This window comes from Magnolia sinica, chromosome 12, assembly GCF_029962835.1.
Source record: "Magnolia sinica isolate HGM2019 chromosome 12, MsV1, whole genome shotgun sequence".
NCBI classification, from domain to species: Eukaryota; Viridiplantae; Streptophyta; class Magnoliopsida; order Magnoliales; family Magnoliaceae; genus Magnolia; species Magnolia sinica.
In genome coordinates this window covers 53,224,653-53,246,848 of record NC_080584.1, presented here as the reverse complement: position 1 = coordinate 53,246,848, position 22,196 = coordinate 53,224,653, and the positions used below count along the sequence as shown (strand labels likewise).

General features: G+C 38.5%; 1 pseudogene; it reads left to right on the top strand.

Annotated features, from left to right (window-relative positions):
* Positions 1-398: 398 nt before the first annotated feature.
* On the top strand, positions 399-21,479 carry LOC131220061 (protein LIFEGUARD 2-like; annotated as a pseudogene).
* Positions 21,480-22,196: the final 717 nt, after the last annotated feature.

Sequence of the window (22,196 nt, the reverse complement as noted above, 5' to 3'; positions counted from 1 at the left end):
TTGGATGAAAAATAAACGTTATGGTGGGCCTTAATAATTTTTTAACGGTGAAAATCATTATCCTCGCTGCTATTTTTGGTGTGGTCCATTTGAGTTTTGTATATTATTCAAAATTTTTTCTAATGCTCTAAAATTATCTCGAAAAATGGATTAACGGTTTGGATATAATAAATACATCATTGTGGGGCCCATGTAACTTTGATCTCCTTTGCACCGTTCGTACAGTTCGGAACTCGAGGTGCGCCGGTGCTCGTCTTCGCACGACACGTATCTACACCAGCTACATAGCTAATGTGTTGTACACCAGCCAATCCGCTTCCGCCGAAAACGCGGTATATCTTTCGCTGCAACTGCACGGTTGAAGAAAAGAAAAGAAAAGAAAAGAAAAGAAAGAGAAGATGAAGGACACATCCAGCAATGGCAAGACGGGCGACATTGGAGCTGTGCCCCAGATCCTCTACCCTGACATGAAAGACAACTCCCGGTTGAGATGGGCCTTCATCCGTAAGGTTTACGCCATCCTCACCGTCCAAGTTCTGATGACCCTTGGCGTGGCCTATGCTGTCATCTCTGTCCAGCACATCTCCAACTTCTTTGCCCATTCCAAAGATAGTAACTGGGTCTTCATCGCCCTATTTTTCTTCTCATTAATCGGTAATTCCAGGCTTCTTGAGAGAAAATTCCATTTTTTAGTGTGGTTTCTTGTTTCTTGTTTATTTATTTTTTCTTCTTTTTAATTATCTCAACTCTTATTATTATTATTATTATTTTGTGCAGTTTTGTTTCTTATGTTTGTCTACCATCAGAAGCATCCCTGGAATTTTCTTCTCCTTTCTCTGTTCACCGTCTCTATGAGCTTTCACGTTGGATTGGCTTGTAGCTTCACCGGCGGTAAGAAATAAAGTAACCCTCAAAGTTTTCCTTTTTCATATATATATATATATATATATATATATATATATATATACACACACGTGGGAAAAGGTACTATGCGCTTGACGTCACGATAAGCTCCCGTGAGGTCGAGCTGCGTGGGCCCCACCGTGATGCGTGTCGACCATCAACACCGTGTATTTGATGGGTCCCCTCTAAATTATGGGATATCCCAAAAATCAGCCGTATATGGAACTCAGGTGGGCCATACCATCTAAAATCATGTGAAGACATGCCAAAAACATATAAAAGCACTTGGCGGGGCCCACCTGAGTTTTGAATACTGCTGAAACTTGGTCTGAACCCTCATCCAAGTGGGACACACATAATGGATGGGCTGGATTGGCAAACCACATCTCGGTGGGCCCAAAAAATGATTATGAATGTTTTAATGGTGTACGGCCCCTCCCCACTTTTGTGTGTGGTGTGGCCCACACAAGTCACGGATTGACTTGATTTTTGAGTCCTAGGCCACGATGGAATGGTCCATCTGACTGATGGGGTAGATGTTCGAAACGCATCACGGTGGGGCCCACACAACTCGACCTCATGGGACGGTCTTGTGAGGTCGAGCGCATAGTACCTTTTATATATATATATATATATATATATATATATATATATATATATATATATATATATATATATATATATATAAATGGTTCTATGCGGTCCAGCTCATAGGAACTTCCCATGAGGTTGAGCTTTGTAGGCCCTACCATGATGCGTGTCGAACATCTACCCCATCAGTTAGATGCAGCATTCAATGGTGGGCCTCGGGCTTAAATATCAATTCAATCGATGACTTTTGTGGGCCACACCATGTATAAAAGTTGGGAGGGGTTACCCTCCCATTAAAACATTCATAATCATTTGTTGGGCCATCGAGGTGTGGTTCATAAATCCAGCCCATCCATTATGTGTGTCCCACTTTGATGAGGCGTTAGACTAAGTTTCAGATGCAACCAAATTTTAGGTGGGCCCCACCAAGTGCTTTTATATGTTTTAGGCATCTCTTCACATGATTTTAGATAGTATGGCCCACTTGAGTTTATACAACTGATTTTTGGGATATCCAATCATTTAAAGGGGACCCATCAAATGCACGGTGTTGATGCTCGACCATATAGAACCATTTACACACACACACACACACTTCTTCTTCTCCTTCTTTGTTTTTTTAGTTTCCATGAGGTGGAGCTCTGTGGGCCCTACCATGATTTGATGTGAGATGGACATCCATCCCATTAATCAAGATGCTCCCTTACTTGGTGAGCCATGACCCTAAAACTCAGGTCAATCCATGACTTCGATGGGCCACACAGCATACAACAGTTGAGATTGGATGCCTACCATTGAAACTTTCCTGATTGTATATATGGCCTAGTGAGATGTGATTCAGACATCCAATCCATCCATCGTGTGATTCCCACTTGGATGAGGGGTTACACTAAATTTTAGGCCATTATAAAATTCAGGTGGGCCCCACCAATTGTTTTTAAATGTTTTAAGCATGATTTCAATCACTACATGCTGTTATGTTGTTTTATAGTAGATGATTTCAACTTCAACCTGTCGTTTATTGTAGTTACATTTTGTTAGAATGTTGCCAAGCTCACCACACCAAAGTTTCACATCCATGTACTTGAATTCCGGATTCAGTAAAAAAAAATAACCATTAAGCCTTTTAGTCTACTAATGTTAAAACATGGATATTAAAGGACAAGATGTGCTTGTTTTGAGCCCTTCAATTGCCAACTGAAAATGATATATGTATTTATCTGTCTACGACCTTCAGCTGAAATCTTTTTATAGTTCCAAACAAGGTAAAACGTGTGTAAATATGCCTCACAACACTAAGTACATTTAATACCTGGAATCTTTATTGCAAAACAGGAAAGGCTATTCTTGAAGCTGTCATTCTAACAATGGTGATCGTCGTGAGCCTTACCCTCCACACGTTCTGGGCAGCTAGAAGAAGGCATGATTTAGGGTTCCTTGGGCCCTTCTTGTTTGCCTGCCTCATGATGCTCATTATTTTCTCTCTCATCCAAGTAAGCTAGACCTTTTGCTGATTCTATATTCTATCACCATTTCTCCTTTGAGCGTGTGTGTGTGTATATATATACACCCACCAATTCTCACAGAACTCATGAGAACCTTTTCATAATTCATCTCTCTTGATGTGAGTGTAAATTCTAAACCGTCCATGTGATGCAGCATCCCATGAAACCCCAAGTGCCAACTTTTACCTTGATTCAAAACTTTGGTGGACCATGGCAAAAGGAGACATTTTTCTCCCTTGATTTCTCTCTTTTGCCATCACCAAAGTTTTGAATAGGGATAAAAGTTGGGACCTAAGAGTTTCAATGGGGTGTTGCATCACATGGATGGTTCAAATTTTGAGCTCCTATCGTGGGAGTTGAGTTCTTGTGAAAATATAGAGAGAGGAATGCTTACCTGCACACAATTTCTCAAGAGATCTTGCGAGAACTTTTTTAGATCTATCTGACATGATATTAGTGCAAAATCTGAATTGTCTATGTGATGTAGCACCCCATGTAAATCCTATGGCCCAACTTTCACCCTGATCTAAAACTTTGGTGGGCCATTTTAAAAGAAAACAGTTTCCTCCCTTTCTCTCTTTTGTCATGGCTCACAAAAGTTTTAGATCATAAGAGTAAAAGTTGGGCCTTGGAGTTTCACGGGGTATTGTATCACGTGGATAGTTAAGATTTTGGGGTCATATCATAAGTGATGAATTCTGAAAAAGTTTTCACCAGAAATCGTGAGAACATGTGCACAAGTGAGCATTCCTCATATGTGTGTGTGTGTGTGTGTGTGTGTGTGTGAAATGGTACTATGAGATCGACCTCATGGGAACGAGCTGTGTGGGATCCATCGTGATGTGTGTCGAACATCAACATTGTGCATTTGATGGATCACCTTTAGGTTATGGGATATCCCAAAAATCAGTCGTACAAGGAACTCAGGTGGTCCATACCATCTAAAACAATGTGAAGACATTTCTAGAACTTATCACTACCAAAAAAATGATCAAAGGCTACAGACTATAGTAGTTTTTAGCTACGGATATAGACCGTAGCTAATTTGCTACGGCTTAAAACCGTAGCTGAAAGATCCGTAAACCGTAGCTAAAAGGGATCACTTCTAAACATTCAATTAGCCTGTGATAGCCCCATAAGAGACTCTACGAGGCCCATTAAAATGTGTGTGCTCCATCTAATACATCTATCTATTTTGAAAGAGAATTTCAGGGCAAGAGTCCAAAAAATGAAATAGATCGAATGCTCAAGTGGACCACACAGTAGGAAACAGTGGAGATTAATACTTACCATTGATTGATGGTGTGGTTCAATTGAACTTCAATTTGCCTAGATGTTAGTGTCATTCCTTATAAAAAAATTACAAAATTAATGGACGGAGTGGATATATCAAATACATCATGATGGACCCCACAAAGCCCTTGATAAGATCGTCCGTCCAGGACCGTCAGACGTGCGAACGCGGAGGGGGCTACAAAGAATGGTATAATAGCTACGGTCCACATGGCTTTTAGCTACGGTCTAAAACCGTAGCATGACCGTAGCATGTAAAAATGCGGAATCCACGCTGCCTTTTTCTTTTCCCCCTCCCACGAAACATTTCATTTCCCTCCACTCCTCAGAAAAAAAACCCCATTCCCTCTCCCTCTCCCTCTCGATCTCCCATGCCCCTTCTCTCTCTCTCTCTCTCTCTCTCTCTCTCTCTCTCTCTCCCGCTTCCCTCCCACATCCCTCTCTCTCGATCTCCTGCGCCCCTTTTTCTAATCTCTCTCTCTCTCTCTCTCTCTCTCTCTCGTTTGCTTCTCATTTATAGTGATCTAATCAGATCTGATATTCTGTCTTCCATCTCTTTCTTTCCTTTTGTTTGGTCTGATCATCTCTATATTTTGCTTTTTTCAGCTTTGGATTGTAGGTGAAAATGGGGCTCACGTTTACGAAGCTGTTCAGCCGTCTGTTCGCAAAGAAGGAGATGAGGATTTTGATGGTCGGTCTTGTTGCTGCCTGTAAAACAACCATCTTTTACAAGCTTCAGCTTGGAGAGATCGTCACCACCATCCCCACTATTGGTATCAGATCTCACCCCTGTCTCTCTCAATCTTGGATGCTGGATGGTTTTTGTTCTCTTTTTTAACCCAGATTGTGTAATTCTGCATGTTTTTGGTGATTGATTGATGTCTGATCTGGTTTTCATGCTTTTGGACTCAATTAGATCCTTTCTCTACCTGTAGAATCGGAACTGGGTTGTTGAAGCATGTATGTTTCTAGATCTATTCATCTGTTTGTACAGTTAGGTTTCCTAGCTTGATTCTATTAGAACTTGTATGCATGTCATAGATCTGTACATTGTATTGTTGAAATCTAAAGATGTGCTTGTGGAGAATGAGAGATCTGTTCCTGTTGGCTTTAGCGGGGGCTCTGTGTTCATGGCTCCATAAGTGAGAGGTTGGGCTCAGACATATGCTGGTTAGCCATTGTCTACATGGTTTTAAGACTTGCACCAACTCATTTGGTCGATGAGTTGTATTGGAGTTGGGGTGACTCAGCTGAGTCACCACCATGTTTCTCAAAATAGAAGGAAAAATAAAGAAATATATAGAATTAAAAAAATGGCACCTGGGGTAGTTTTATGATAAAGTCTAGTTAATGTGTGACCTTGAAATGCACTAAATATCAATTGGCTGTGTGAAATGTGGATAGGTATCTGATTGATTTCTTTGGTAACAGATCCACACCATTCAGGAAAACATGTTTCTTGATGGTAGTTGTAACCTACATATGTGAAATAGTTCATCTTGACCATGGTAGCTGGAAACACCTTAGGGCCATCTGAAATGCATTTCAGAAAAGGCAGATTTGCATTTCAAATGTTCTGTCATAATTGAAATGCATTCCCTTGGGGAACGTTTGTGAAAGGCAATTTTGAAAAAGTAATAATTTTGCACTTCAAAATTTCTTTGAAACACTTGTGATGCATTTGTAAAACATAAGAGAAACTCATTTCAGACTTCTTTTTCTTTTCGTTTCTTTTTTTTTTTCCCTTTATCGGTAACATAAGCAAACCTCTTGTGAAACGTTTCTCAAGAGTAAGTTAAACATGAGTGAAACGACTGTGAAACTCAAGCAAAACATCTGAAATGATAGTGAAACTTTAAATTAATACATTATCATATTTTCTTAGTTTTCTATAAAATTCCCCAAACAATTTAAATGTGTTTCTAATTAATTTAAAGGTTTTCTTATTATTTTTGAGACATGGGTAGCAAGAGACCATTCAGCAAATAATGTTCATGCTTAATTCGATTTCGATCATTAAAGTTCCACAATTCAGTCAAAGAAACGAAAATGCCAGGAAATCAGCTTTTGAAGGAACAAGGTGATGTTTAGGACTGTACTTGATTTCTTCACAAATCTCTGTCTATGAATTATTATTGAGCTCTCTTACTCTTTCAAGTTTCTTCTCCAAACTGTTAGAACTTCTACAGTGAAATTTCCAATGAATGTTGATTACAAGTCTACACTTATTCAACTACTCTGCAAGTAGAATTCAACTCTAGTGATTTCTTCACAAATACTTTTGGACTTTCTGAGGCTTGGATATGGTCACAATCGACCCTCAGTCACACTCACTAGCAAACCTGGTGGTATCTGATAAAAAGTTGCCAAGCACTTGAATAACTCTAGTGATTTCTTCACAAATACTTTTGGACTTTCTGAGGCTTGGATATGGTCACAATCGACCCTCAGTCACACTCATCTATCCCTTTTACACTTTAATTCTTAATTTTTCCCATCGATATGATTTTCTTGTCTTTTTTTCCTTTTCTAACGTAGGCAAGAAAATCTTCTCTAGAAGTGTTTAACAACCCTTTCATATTCCCATGCCATAGTGGGGCTTTAGGGGAGCTTTAGGAATTCCAGCAACAGATTCGCTGATTTTTTCAAGTGGAAATCATGTGGATAATTGCCCACCAGAACAGACCCCATACTCTAGGGAGCTTAGTGAAGAACAACCTCTGGATTTCCCTGTTTTCTGTATCTCCATAGATTCAGAATAATCTGCTAAATGTCTTTGCATATTCTTCGAATTGCAACATTGAACAGATTTCAAGCTTTTGTAGCATTTGCCATGCTTTTTGCTTGTTTTTATCCTTTTCTCTTTCTTGATTTGTGATACCACAAATCTCTTGCCTGAGAAAGGCTCCAAATAGGGATCCTCCACCATTGGCTGCTTTAAATGCTGCAACAAAATGATCATATTTTGTTGATAATTTAAACACTCGCCAGGCTACTTTGGCATTCCCTAATAAGCTGCTTTCAAGATAAGATACTTTTCTATCACTCTCCCATTCATTGTAATGCGAATCAATTGCTATGTCCATTGCATTTTCCCAAGTAGAAATTTCTGCTGCTGCAGTGGCTAGCTTGTTGCATGTAAGATAGACTCCTTTGTCATTGACTGGTTTAGTCTGAACTGAAACTAGTCTTATCTCTTGATCAATATTGCCTATGTTGGGCTCATGATCTTGATGAGATTTCATTCTTCTTTCCTAAAGTTTTTCTTTTCGATAACTATTACTATAGCTATCAAACACTTTGGCTGGTTGTCTCCTTTTGTTATAACTGTTTCTTGGAGGGTGTCAACCATGATATGTTATTGCTTCAACCATTTGTTCTTCGGTTTTTTGACTGGGAACTGGTAGTTTAGCTTCAATTGATTCAATTGAATCTTCAATGCTAGGTATTTCATATCCATAATCTAATGGATATTCTAGCACACTAGTGACATATGCAATTGTTGTGTTAACTACTGAGTTATATGGTCGCATGTTTCCCAATCTTTTTCAAGTTTGGATTTTGTTATTCTTAAATCTTCATTTAAGGGTAACTATAATTCTTGCATTCTCAATTGATGAGATTGCTTCATTCTTCTTCTCGATTTGGATTACTTAAATCTTCATCGAAAAGATCTTGCTAGAATCTTCTTGAAGGTCCAGCTCTCAAGCTATTTGGCCTTAATAGTCTTATGGTAAGACCATCTTGGGTGTTTAGCTTGTAATCGACATCATTAATTTCTCCTATTTGTACAGGAACTTGCTGATGCTTGAAGTCAAACATCTATGTTTGCCCAAAACATAAAGTTTCGCCTTGGAAACAAGGAATACTTTTATGATTTTTGGCAACATAATGTCATGAAGCACGATGTTATTATCGGCAACAATTTCTGGACTGACCAAAGTAGACATACAATGGTAATTTCTAATAGTACCATTACTATTGGGAATAACATTATTTCCTTACTTTTCGGTCCACAGCCAAGTCTATCCATAGACTTTCCTTGGCTTCAGCACCAGTGCGTTCATTACGCACCAGATGAATGTGGTGAGATATATAATATTCAACCCACCAAAAATAGAGTTCAAGAAAAACTTCTTGAAATCAAGCTTACCTTGAAAGACAATTTCAGTGATAACCTAGTATCGGAGATGCGAAAAAGAAGCACCATACGCAATCAGATCAATCTAATGCATGGGGTGGCTGGGGCGGTAATAGTGTAGGAGATGCGGAAAAGATGCACCAGACGCAAGCAGATCAGCCTCATGCTCACGGTGGCTGGGACAGTAATAGTATGGGAGATGCGAAAAAGCACCAGACACAGTCAGATCAGTCTAATGGATGGGGTGGCTGGAATAGTAATAAAAAGGAAACACAGGCAAGTGAATCTAAAAGACCAACAGCAGAGGAGTGTCCTGGATTTAATTCTTGGAATAGAACGGAAGTGCAAAAGAAGCAGCCCAGTCAATCTGATCAATCTACTCCCTGGGGAGGTTGGAAATCAAATGATGCAGGAAATGAGAGGGTTGAAGATGCTAAATCCTAAGATGTAAATTATTGGAACCAACCAAATGATTCATCTACCAAACCACAAGTTTGGGATAAGGACAAGATGCATGGTCAATCTAATTCTGTCTGGGGTAGTCAGAGCCCAAAGGGTGCCCATACGGACAGATCTTCAGACATTGGTGGTTGGAATGAAGACAAAGGACAAGATGAGTTGAATCAACCAACAAGATCTCCTGTTTGGAGTTCTTCCCCTATTGAGAAGTCTTCAGATGGCAGCAGTTGGAAAGAAAATAGAGCACACGATTAGTCAAATCGACCGACCAGAGCTCCTGGAGGGGGTTCTTTGAGTGTGGGTGACCGAAGAAACTGAGAAGCCATTTTACCTAGTCACCTGCACCTGTGGGGCCTGATGGTTGGAATGCTAATGGGATTCTCACTGCCACTGGAAGACGCTTGGATCTATTCACGTGTGAGGAAGAGAAAATTCTTAATGGTGTTGAACCAATTTCACTGTCGACAAAACGAATTCTGCATAATTCCGGCTACAATGATGGTGATTGGCTATCGGATGAAGATCAGTCCTGGGTACTCGATAATGTTTTTCAGCACCATCCTAACAAAGCGACAAAAATAGGTGAAAAGATTGACTATGTCACGGTTGGTAAGCACGACAAATACCAAGGTACCAGGTGCTTTTTTGTTGTCTCCACAAATGGTTTTAGAGCGGATTTCTCTTACCTCAAATGCCTGGAGAACTATCTCAAGGAGAAGTACCCTGATGGTGCTGAAGCCTTCAACCAAAAGTATTTCAAAAAGCGCCGCTCAGAGGGCATGAACCAGCAGCAAACACAGTAGCTGTAGATCCAACACCCTTGGGAAGATAGAACAATGAGTTTGTGTAGTGGGTTTTTTACTGCGCATTGGTCATATGTATATATTTTTTGCCATCTGCCCTTCCCCAAATGTGGTTAACCTCTCGTTTGCCCCTTTTAACTACTGTATATATTCATCATCCCTCTGATGAATGCACCGCCCAATTTGGGAGCGGTTTGACCATATGGCTAAGCAATTGGCTTCCATATGTTTAAACAGTTTTTCTTTTTTTTTTTTAAATTTATCAAATCATCTGAATTAGGAAAAATCACTTTAAAAGGCCTATTTCAGTATTAAGTACTGAAAACAAGTTTTAATAAACGGACCGAAGTTCTTGATCTGCGAGATGTTTGCCAGTCTGATTATCAGGATCATTGCTTTCAATTTTAGAGAATGAGTTGCTCTCTTTCATTTGATTATTTGTAGATAGGCATGCGCTAAACAATGGGAAGTGACTAATGATCAAGACAGCCATTGTGTCCAGTCCTCTGCAATCAGGAATTTGCTGACAGCCATCAGGATTCTCATTTGTTAGGTTCACTAGAACCTGCAAAGAGGAAAATAAATTAAAAGTTTAAAACTTTTGAGAATTCAATTCCATGCTCTACCATGACACACATATACTGAAGTGGGTCCCTGCTGAATTTAATAAATAAGGATATATAAGACGATAAAACCAGCAATCAGGAATTGGAGGTAAAACTAATAGGCAAACATTTTACTCTCATGTAACAGTCTCAGCTATAAAATGGAAGCACAATCAAGAAATGTCATGATATTTAGCTTGTTCCTTTTCTAATCCTAAACTAATTTGGTACTCTATGGTTCAACATATTGCTAGTTTGCATGTTTTTTCTAGTTACTCTGTATGATGTTTGGCTTGTAGGGCTTTAAGGATGAGTTTTATCATTTTTTTTTCCATTTTTTGAAGCTGTTATAATTTTTGAGTTTATTTTTGCTTGCAGGCTGGCAGATTTGCTCGCATATGTTGGCGTATGGCCTTACAATTCTCAGAGGTACATTCGGGCTTGCAGATTTGCAGGCTGGCAGATTTGCTAGATTTGAAGCCTCTTTAATATGCTGTTGAAGCCCTTGCTGATTTGTCTACTGTCTGGTTGAAGACATTGCTGAAAATTCTTATTCTATTCATTTTTTGAAGAATTTTTCAGAGGGATTTATTGTTTTTGCTGAATGGTTGGAGATACTGCTAGATGTTCAGGTTTGGTAGCTTTTTTAAGTAGTTTTTTCTTCAGATTTTCAACATCTGGTTTGCAGTGGTAAGAGTTTGCTGGCTATTGTCATTTAGGCTTCTTTTCTGATTTATTTGTCCAGCCGTAAGGCCCTTCCTCTCATCCTTAGTTCTCTTACTCTGTTTTGAGATTATATATGGCGTCTTAGTTGACTTTTGAGGCACTTAATCCTGTTAACTCTATGACGAAATGATTGATTGCTCATTTTGAAAATCCTGGTTTACAGATTACCACATACACCGACATAATATAGCACCAATGAAATCTGTGGATTCTCCACGTGTCTAATGTAATTCATTTACATTATAATACAGCGCCAACTGCTATAGTTTGGTATTTATGTTGACGTGAAGAACAGATTCTATCTATTGTGAAGGTCTTCTGTCATTTCTGTTTTGGGAATTCAAATAGTTTCATCTTTGAATTTATTTTCATTCTATTACTCAACATGAAAACAGTCAAAATAAGCCTCGCTTCTAATGTTGAAATCAACACATGCCCTGATGGTAGTTCTTTTTCATGCTTCTGAGTATATGCTTCTTTTTTTTTTTTTTTTTAGCTAGTGCATGTTGTGTTTGCGATGTATACCTTTTCATGTTTTTAGTTTCCATCAATTGTCTAAGCAATGAGAAGTAACAATGGGCAGCATGAGTTGGTTCTTTCATAGTTCTAGATAAATAGTTCTTGGTGGAGTTTTCCAAAATTCTTTTGGGAAGTTCTTGGTGGAGTTCCAGATAAATAGTTCTCAAAAAGAAGCTTACCAAAATTTTCTGGTTGCAACCATGTATTATACAATGCTCGGGGCCAAATGGTGTACAACATTCAGGTTTTCAGTTTGTAAAAGTAGGGGTGCTCACAGATATTGAGGGCTTGAAATTATTTGTTAAAATATTTTGAAAATTGCTAATGAAATCTCTCAATCAATAAATATCTCTATAAAATTGTTATGGATTCTGTCAAATATTCTTTTTCTCCATAGTATTTTCTTGGATTCTGTTAAATCTTCTTTTTCTCCTTAGTATTTTCTTGGATTATGTTGAGACACAATTTACCTTGAATGTTGATTCTAGAGGCATATATTGTGTCTAAAATTTCAAAACTAAGGGTATGCTTCAAGTTGGCTTTAGTCTGTATTATCTAGTATTGAATTTAATTAAAATAACTAGTAGTTCAGTAAAGTGGAAACTACCTTTTGGAATGCTTTATATAGAAAATAAACCTCTTTTTATAGCATTTCTTGGGTATGCTTAGTTATCATCTAATTCTTTTAGATTTCTTTTTCTAAGTTGATTTGAAATATGATTTATGAGAAAAATGCCAAGAGGATTCATCGAAGATGATTGAAGAGGATCTTCACAACATACATGCCAAATTGCCAATGTAAGCAAGAAATGAGTAAGGTTGACGTTGTTATTCTGGAACTTTTGTACTAAAGTTGAAACTTTTGAATCATGGAGGTAGGGACAGCTTGTTACTTGATTCTTGTCAAGTGACATTTCTGCATATAAAACTAGCAAATATGGAGATCCACGGTAACTTAAATTTTCCAAGGCAATCTCATTGGGATTGCCTTAGGAAATAACATATGCGAATTGAATTGCTTATGGTCATTTAAATGAAGAGGAAATAACAAAAATAATGGTGTTTCTTGGCATGCACATGTACCAACACTTGAGTGTTTTATAGCTAACTCAAATATTTGCATTAAGAACCAACTAGAATTTGCTGATTTACATTTTATCTTTGCATATTGGAAGCTTATGCATGGTCATAGGTTCCAAAGAACATTCTTGTTACATTTTATCCAAAGAACTACTAGGTTTCCTGATGACTTGGCTAGAAATTTTGCTGAGTCGAGTTGACTTGGCTGAATTTTGGGTTGATTCCGCAAATTTTAGAACTATGATTTCATCTGCAGCTGCTACTCATATGTCATCTCTTTGTACTTGCGATTTGATGGATTCACAGATTTGCTGTGTTTTGAACAGTTGGCACTTTCTTACAGATTTTGGTACCAATTGCCAATGGCTCAGTGGAGAGAAAGTTGTTATGATAATTGATATTCTGCGGAGAGCAAAGGCAAATGTGGTGGTAGCATTTGTCGAAGATAAATTAGAAATAGTGGTAGCTAGCTAGAAAAGTGAAACTAGTGGGTTGTATATGTTTAGTAAGCACCCTGTAGTGGGTTGTTCTGCAAACTACCTCTATTCTAACCTTTTTTTCTTTTTTTTGAAAGATACTAGGCTGACTAGTTTTTTTGAGCTTAGAGGATCGAATGGGTGTTCGTAGATAAGGGCAGACATGATGTATTTGCATGTGTTGACTCAAAGTTAGCTATACCACTAATCAAATTGGGTTGTCAGTGATATCTATCAAATGGGATTCCTTAATTCAAACAGATGGTTAAGAAAAGAAGAAAAAAGAAAAAGATAAGAAAAGGACAGACTATCGCTGCCCAAGATTTGTTATCCCACCTTTCTTTAAAGATGGTTAATTCAAACAGACTCCTTAATTCAAATGATTTACTGTAATGAATCGCTGCCCAAGATTTGTTATCCCACCTTTCTTTAAAGGACAGACTATCCTCATATTTTGGTATAGTCTATCCTCAATTTGCCTAGCAACTACGCAGAAATGGTGTTGACAAACTAAGGATAGAGCTAGTTATGCCATATAAGCTACACAGGATTGAATTTCTGCTGCTTCCAACCAGACCTTGGCGAATCCTTGTATTGGTCTGCTGCTTCCAATTTGGTTATTTCCTTTCTTCTCAATTGAGCTAGTTAGTTGAAATTTAGGCAATGGTTTGTCCAAATGCTTGCCAAAATTTTCACTTCATGACAAGTTGAATCTATGTCAATTGCAGGTCGATTAACTCTTACTGATCATGCACTTTACTTTGAGCCATTACGGGTAGTGTCTTATGATAAGGCAAAAACGTATGACTTATCAGATGATTTGAGACATTAAACCTGCATTGACTGGGCCATGGGGCACACAACTATTTGACAAGGCAGTCTTGTATAAATCCATCTCCTTGTGAGTCACCTCATCCACCAACCTGTGGTTTATGTTTGTCTTACTTTTCAAACCTGTGTAATTTTGTTAGCCTTGGTAAGTTTACATGTACATCTCTGCTAGCTGTTTGAGGTGCGATCCAAGTGCTAGGACTACATTGATATGTGTGGGGCATTCGAGCTGGGCATCAGGCAGTCCCAACCATAAAGTTACCTCACTTGTATTTTGAATGTGGACTAAACCATCTAGTGTTTCCATATGTGTGGCTTCGCTGATGAGGCAACAAACAAGGCCCATGTGATGCATAGCTTGGATGTGCACCACGTGTCAGGTTGGCAGATGCAACTTCATGTAGAGTTGCTTCAAGGTAGGTGCTCATTGACAGCACTATGTTTTGGTTATGAGGGAAGGTGGCAGGGTGTTGCTCGTTTTATGCATCTCTTATTGATTTATGTTGGCATTCTTTTATCAGATTTTGGTTTCAATTGGCTAATGGTCATACCTTTTTTTTTATTGATATAAAATATTTCATTTTTAAATTAATCCATTATACTTTATTTTCATCAAACAGAATGTAAGTATAGATTTGGGGCTTTGCAGGGGACCTCTATCCTGTTTGTTCTTGAATTTAGGGATACATAACCAAGCATTCATGCACACTATGGCAGTGGAAGTACATGGTAGTATTTTGCTCGTGTCTCAAGACTAGAAATATAAAATACCCTTTATCCACACATTAGAAATCCATCCACACATTAGAAATCCAGAATCTGTTTGATTGGATACCTTTTCCTCCTTCAAACCATCTCTATTGTATGCATTGGTAATCTCACTGTCTTGAATCATCTTTTTCCATTTGAGTTTTGAAGTTTCTTTCCTTTATTGTGATGTACATATTTTTACAGTGTTTGGGTTGTGGATCTCACACAGATTGGTTTGGTTGAAATACAGGCCGTCTCCTTGGAAGAAATCAAGGAATCTATGTCTAATATGTAGCCATTGTCCTCTGTGAATTCTCTCAAGGAATCATGTCTACTTTATAATTGTATGTGTATAATGAGAGAAGCACTTGGTTGTTTGTGAAATTTCATAGAGGATTGTTCCATTGTTGTATAACTGACAATCCTTTTGCCGAATGTTAGCTACCATTGTTCCTTCAAAAAGCCTTTTCCACACAACAATGGTAGCAGATTTTCTATACATTAAATACCATTGAAAATCCTTTTGCAGATTTTTTAAGGAACAATGGAACAATGGAAGTTGTTGTTCCAAACTGACAGTTGTTGTTTAAATATATCTTAATGTTGTTGTTGTATAGAACAATGGTAGCAGATTTTTGAAGTGTGTGGAACAGTTGTTGGGGTATGAAGGGTTTAGTTGAACAGTTGCTGTTGTATAGAACAGTTGGTGAAGAGTTTTGCAGATTTTCATAGAGAGATTTGAATTCAGCTTTGTTCTTTTGCTCTTTTTTCTTGAATTTGAGGTTGGGGGTTTGGAATTTCAGGTCCTCGAGGAGAGCGATGGATTTCAATATGATCTTTGGTCTTTCTTCATAAACTGGAAGTGGGTATTTGGAATTATAGTTTTCTTTTTTTCTGACTGAGATTTGAATTTTAGATGTGCTGCTCTTTCCATGTGAATCTGATTTTCTTCTAACATCTTTCTTATTGTAGACGGGGTGTTAAGAAGCCTCAAATCATGGAAAATTCTGTCACGATCTTGTCGAATGCAGGTCTTGGGATGGCCATGTTCAATCTCGGTAAGATCATTGATATGCTCATCATAATTCTTAGTCCTTGTTTTTCAAGTGTTTTGAATTGACTTGAACTGCTTTTGAATTTTTTGAATTTTTAGGACTGTTCATGGCCTTGCAGCCAAGAATCATAACCTGTGGGACTAAACTCGCCGCATACGGATTGGTTGTGAGGTTTCTCATTGGTCCGGCTGTCATGGCGATCGCATCTGTTGGGGTTGGCCTCAGAGGCACAATCCTCAAAGTGTTCATTGTTCAAGTGGGTCCATTGAATTTTCAGCTCAATCTTCAAAACACACACAAACACATTTTCAGCCTCTTATGTATAATGTCATAACATGCAATTTCTTCCATGTTGTATGATGAAATTGATTTTCAGCCATGTGCAGTGAGCTTTTGGATCAAAGCGAAGCTATGAATAGGGTGTTAGTTGATGGCAAATTAATAACTAGTAGATGCACATCCATGGAGTTTTCGCTTGCGATTGTTGAGAAGCTATTTGGCTGCGAGAAGGCATTGGATCTTGTTGTTAATGAGAACTTTAAATAGACATATAACTATTATGTTGGCATTGTACTTTTGTGAATGGAAATGAATGATTGTATATGATTGAATGAATAAATGATTGTGTTTGATTGAATGATTTAGCCATGAAGTATTTATCTATATTAGCTTATATGAGTTATTAGGGTATACTACTATGATGGTAAGAGCTGCCATTACTATTTAAATATTTTATTAACAACAGGCATTCGCTACGGCTATTAACCATAGCTGTTTATCTAAAACCGTAGCTCTTCCTAATTTTAGCCTTTTGCTATGGTTCTCATTCTACTTTTAGCTACAGATATAATCCGTAGCTGTATATAATTTTGAGCTACGGAAAATATTGCTACGGATTTTATCTGTACCTATGTTTAAATAGCTACGGATATTAACCGTAGCTTTTATCTGAAAACCGTAGTTATTGCTATTTAAGCCTATTGCTACGGTTCTCGCTCAACTTTTAGCTACAGATATAATCTGTAGCTGTAGATACCTTAGTGTAACAGAGGCAATGGCTACGGATTTAATTCGTATCCATTGTTTATATAGCTACGGATTTAATCCGTAGCCATAGCTTTTAGACCTATGGCTACGGCACCAATGGCTACGGTCGTGCTACGGACTTTAACCGTAGCCATAGGCATTTAGCTACGGTTTTTATCCGTAGCCTCTGCCCAGTTTTCTGGTAGTGTATAAAAGTACTTGGTGGGGCCCACCTGAGTTTTGGATGTGGCTGGAAATTGGTTTGACCCCTCATCCAAGTGGGGCACACACAATGGATGGTCTAGATTTATGAACCACATCTTGATGGGCCCAATAAATGATTATGAATGTTTTAATGGGAGAGTAAGCCCCCTTAACTGTAATATGTGGTGTGGCCACTCAAGTCATAGTTTGACGTGATTTTTAAGCTCATAGCCCACCATGAAATGGTGCATTTGACTGATGGGATAGATGTTCGACACACATCATGGTGGGGCCCACATAGCTCGACCTCATGAGAAGTTCCCCTGAGGTTGACCTCATAGTACCATTTCCTACACACACACACACACATAGAGAGAGAGAGAGAGAGAGAGAGAGAGAGAGAGAGAGAGAGAGAGAGAGAGAGAGAGAGAGGAATGCTCACCTACTCACCTTCTTATGTGAGTGCCAATGCACACCTTTACACAAATGTCTGGGCATAGAATCTGAACAGTACAAATGATGTGGCACCCCATGAAACCTCACAAGCCCAATTTTTAGCCCGATATAAAACTCTAGTGAAATAGTTTCTTCCCTTAATTAATTCGCACTTCTCTTTGCTATGGCCCACTAGAATTTTGTGTCGGTCTGAAAATTGAGCCTATAGATTTTCAGGGCATGCTGCATCACGCGGACCATTCAGATTTTGTACCCATGACACATGTACAAAGGTGTGCATTCCTACACACACACACACACAAGGTTGAGCAGTGTGGGCCCACCGTGATGTGTGTCAAACATCTACCCCATCAGTTAGATGCACCATTCCGTTTCCCAAACCTAGGGATGCGTATTTCCTCTAAAGCCTTTCACATGAAGACCCACATAGGGATTTTGTGTGGGGCCCACTGTGATCTTTGTGTGAAATCCAACCCGTCCATTCATTTTTTAGATATCATTTTAGAACATTATACAAAAAATGAGGAGGATCCAAAATTCAAGTGGGCCATACAAATGAAGCGGTGGGGAAAGGAATGCTTACTGTTGAAACCTTCGTAGGCTCCACCTTAATGTTTATATTCCATCCATACCATTTATAATGTCATTTTCACTGAGATGAAGTGAAAACACTAGGAGCATAAACCGATACAAAACTTTCGTAGCCATATGAATGTTTCAACGATGGTCACTAAATCCCCACAGTTTCCACTCATATGGCCTGTTTAATTTTTGGATCCTCCTCATTTTTGGTTGCATGTCCTAAAATGATTTCGAAAAACGAATGGACAAGTTGGATTTATCACAAACATCATATTGGGCCCCACACAGAATCCTTGCACAGGATATTCCAATAAAAGGCTTTTGCGTGAAATCAACTCCAAGAGCGTCTCCGTGAGGGTAGGAGAGAGTTTTTTACTTTTAAGACTCTCCCTCTCTCACTGCAGTTGAATCCCAGCCGCTCTCCTCATCTTACGGCTTACATGAAGGCTCACACATAAAATCCTTGCGGTATGGTTTGCAAGAGACCATTTATATATATATATATATATATATATATATATATATAGATATATATATATATATATATATATATATATATATATATATGTATATATGGGAAATTGTACTATAAGGTCGAGCACATAAAACCTTAACATAAGGTCGAGTTGTGTCTTAGTGTGAGCTGTTGGATGATAAACATTCAAAATGCGCTATGTGACGGGAAGATGCGACAACCTCTCGGGGAAGCTTAATGTGATAGGAAGCTAGTTAGGGCCCACCATCATGTTGTGAGAAATCCACACCGTCCATCTATTTTTTCATGTCACGTTAGGGTATGAGACAAAAAGTGGGGCAGATCCGAAAATAACGTGGGTTCACGACAAGAAATAGTGAGGAATGGATGTTCGCTAGTGAACATTGGTGGGGTTACAAAAGTTTTGGATTGGGCTAATATTTTTGTATTTTCAGTTAATCCTAGTAAGAAGGACCCTGTGAACAATATCGATGGCATAGAAGAATAATGGTAGACCTTAGGAAGGTTTCAACAGTAAGCATTTAACTACTCACATTTTCTTGTTGTGCGGCCTATTTGAATTATAAATATACCTCATTATTTTTCCCACGTCCTAACATGACCAGAAAAAATGAATGAACATGGTGGATATCTCATAAACATTATAATGGGCCCACCTATTTGTATAGATAAAAATTCCTTCCCACACAATCCAGACGATAGGCTGTCTGCGTGGGGAGTTTATTAGGGGCGACTCAGGCCTGACCCAAGATAGTGCGACCCTTATTGTAGGCCCACATTGACATATGAATTTTACATCCACTCCACCCATCTGTCTTTTTAGATCATTCTAAGATATGATTCAGAACCTGAAGCAGATCCAATTCTCTGGTGGACCAAACCATAGTAAAAGGTTGTGATTGACAATTAATGGGCCACTTATATTTTGGATGAAGCTGATATATATATATATATATATATATATTATTTTACTTCATCCAGGTTTATGTAATGTATCAACAAGTTAAATGGAAAATAAGCATGATATAAACATTACAGTGGGCCATGGGAAAATTTTAATGGTAGAGTATTCAATCACTACTGTTTCTGATGGTATGGTTCACTTTAGAATTGGATCTTCTTTATATTTGGAATCAGGACCTAAAATTGTCTTCCAAAACAGATGGACCATGTGGGTATACAATATGTAGATCAAGTTGGGCCCTACGATGAGGGACGCACTGTCATAGGTTAGGCAGAGGCCGCACCTAATCTGCTCCCTTCCGCGGGGCGCAGATTAGCTACTGACAGGTTGAGTAGCGAGACTAGCTACTGAAGTGACATCAACAATTTCCATGGGCCCCACCATGATGTATGTTTTGTATCCACACCTTCCATCCATTTGGAGAGATCATTTTAGGACAATATCTAAAGAATGAGTTAAATCCAAAGCTCCAGTGGACCCCAACATAGAAAACAGTGGGACAGTGACGCCCACCATTAAAAACTTCTAAAGGGCACAAAAGTTTTAGATCAAGCTAATATTTGTGTTTTCCCTTGAAATTGTCTTTTTTAACTTTTTAACAGGTTAGATTTCAAATAAACATTATGATGGGCCTTAGGATAGTTTCAATGGTGGGAATCACTTTCCCCACTGTTTTCTTTGGTGAGGTCCATTACAGATTTTTATTTGCCTCATTCTTTGGTTCATATCCCAAAATGATATCTAAAAATGGATGGACGGTGTGGATATAACACATACATCATAGTGGGGCCCACAGAACTTGGTGACGTCACTTCAGTAGCCGACTCGCTACTCAACCTGTCATTATCTAATCCGCGTCCCCTTCCGCATGGGAAGCGAAAAGGCTGGTGTGCAACACGCCACTGACCTTGGTGGTGTGTTGCCGTCGCTAAGTTCCGTGGGCCCCACCATGATATAAGTATTATATCCACACCGTCCATCCATTTGGAAAAATCATTTTAAGGCATTAACACAAAAATTAAGCAGATCCAAAGCTCACGTGGACCATAACATAGAAAGTAATAGGGATTGAACGCCTACCATTGAAAACTTCTTGGGGCCACAAAAGTTTTGGATCAAGATGATATTTGTTTGGTCCATTCATCCAGTTCTGTGTAACGTTACAGATAGGTTGGATGTAAAATAAACATCATGATGGGCCGTAGAAAGGTTTCAATAGTGGGCATCATTGTCCCCATTGCTCTATGTGCCGTGGTCCACTTGAGATTTGGATTTGCCTCAGTTTTACGGTCAAGCCCTAAAATGATATCTCAAAATAGATAGACGGTATGGATATAACACATATATCATGGAGGACCACATAATTGGTGACGGCAACGCACCCCAAGATTGTATAATGCCGATTTATCCGGTTTTGCCCTTTTTTTGGGGATGACATCTCCACTATATATTTTGAAAATTTATCATCCAATGGTTCGGACTAAAGACACGACTCAACCTTGTATTATGGTTCTATGCGCTCGACCTTATAGTACCAATTCCTTATATATATATATATATATATATATATATATATAGTCTTTTTTGAGGTCTTTCATTAGGTACATTCAGGACCAAGTATTGAAATGCACTTAGATGCACCGTCGAATTGAATTGAAATAATTAGTAATTAGTCCAATGACCAAATTGTATTTCTTTGAAGTACATTGGAATGGACTTGAAAGTAATGCAACTCCAATTTGAGGTTAATTACTTGATTAAACTAGAAAATATTATTGTCCCTTTGCCTTCTCTTAATTAAAATAAATATTTCTTTGATGGCCTTCTTGCAGGTCTTTATACCATTACGTAAGATATCAACAATGCTCTTTAGGGCATTGACAGCTATCTTATTTTGCGGCTACATTGTCTATGATACCGATAACTTGATCAAGCGCTACTTGCGGCTATCTCTTTGTATCTTGACATTCTCAATCTCTTCATGGTGCTGCTTCAAATCTTAAATGCAGATTAACAGTTGAAAAAGGTGGGCCTTGTTTGAAGAGGATCAATCAAGTATAATTTCATTGGTTTTGTTTGAATAATCCTAAATCTTTTGATATGGTTGTCAGTGATTAGTTAATTGAAATTAATGTGGATTTTATGTTATCTGAATAAAGATGGAAGCTTAAAATCCAACCTTCCTCCCCGTACATGCATACACAGTCTCTCCTCTTCTTTGCTTGCTTCTACTTTGTAAATGGGAAATGGCTTTGGAGGTCTGTGAATCCCTGACTCTGAGGCCCACCATGATGTATGTGCCTTATATCCATGACGTCCATCCGTTTCGCTAGCTCATTTTATGGCATGACCCCAAAAATTGTGTATGATCCAATTCTCTGGTGGACCACACCACTTGAAACAGTGGTGATTCAACACCCATCATTAAAAGCTTCTTTGGGGCCACTGGAACGTTTATTTTCCATCCAACCTGTTGATAAGGAAAGCGGGTTGCGTGATCTGTGTGGGGCCCACTGTGATGTATCTATTTATCCACACTGTTCATCCCTTTTCTTAGGCCATTTTAAGATATGAGCCCAAAAATAGGCAGATCCAACGCTCAAGTGGACCACACCAAATAGTAAGCTTGCATTAAATGCAAGAGTTATCTCTAGTGTGGTCCGCTAGAGCCTCGCATGTTCCCTATTTTTGGGCTCATACCATAACATGATCTGCTTAAAGGGATGGACGG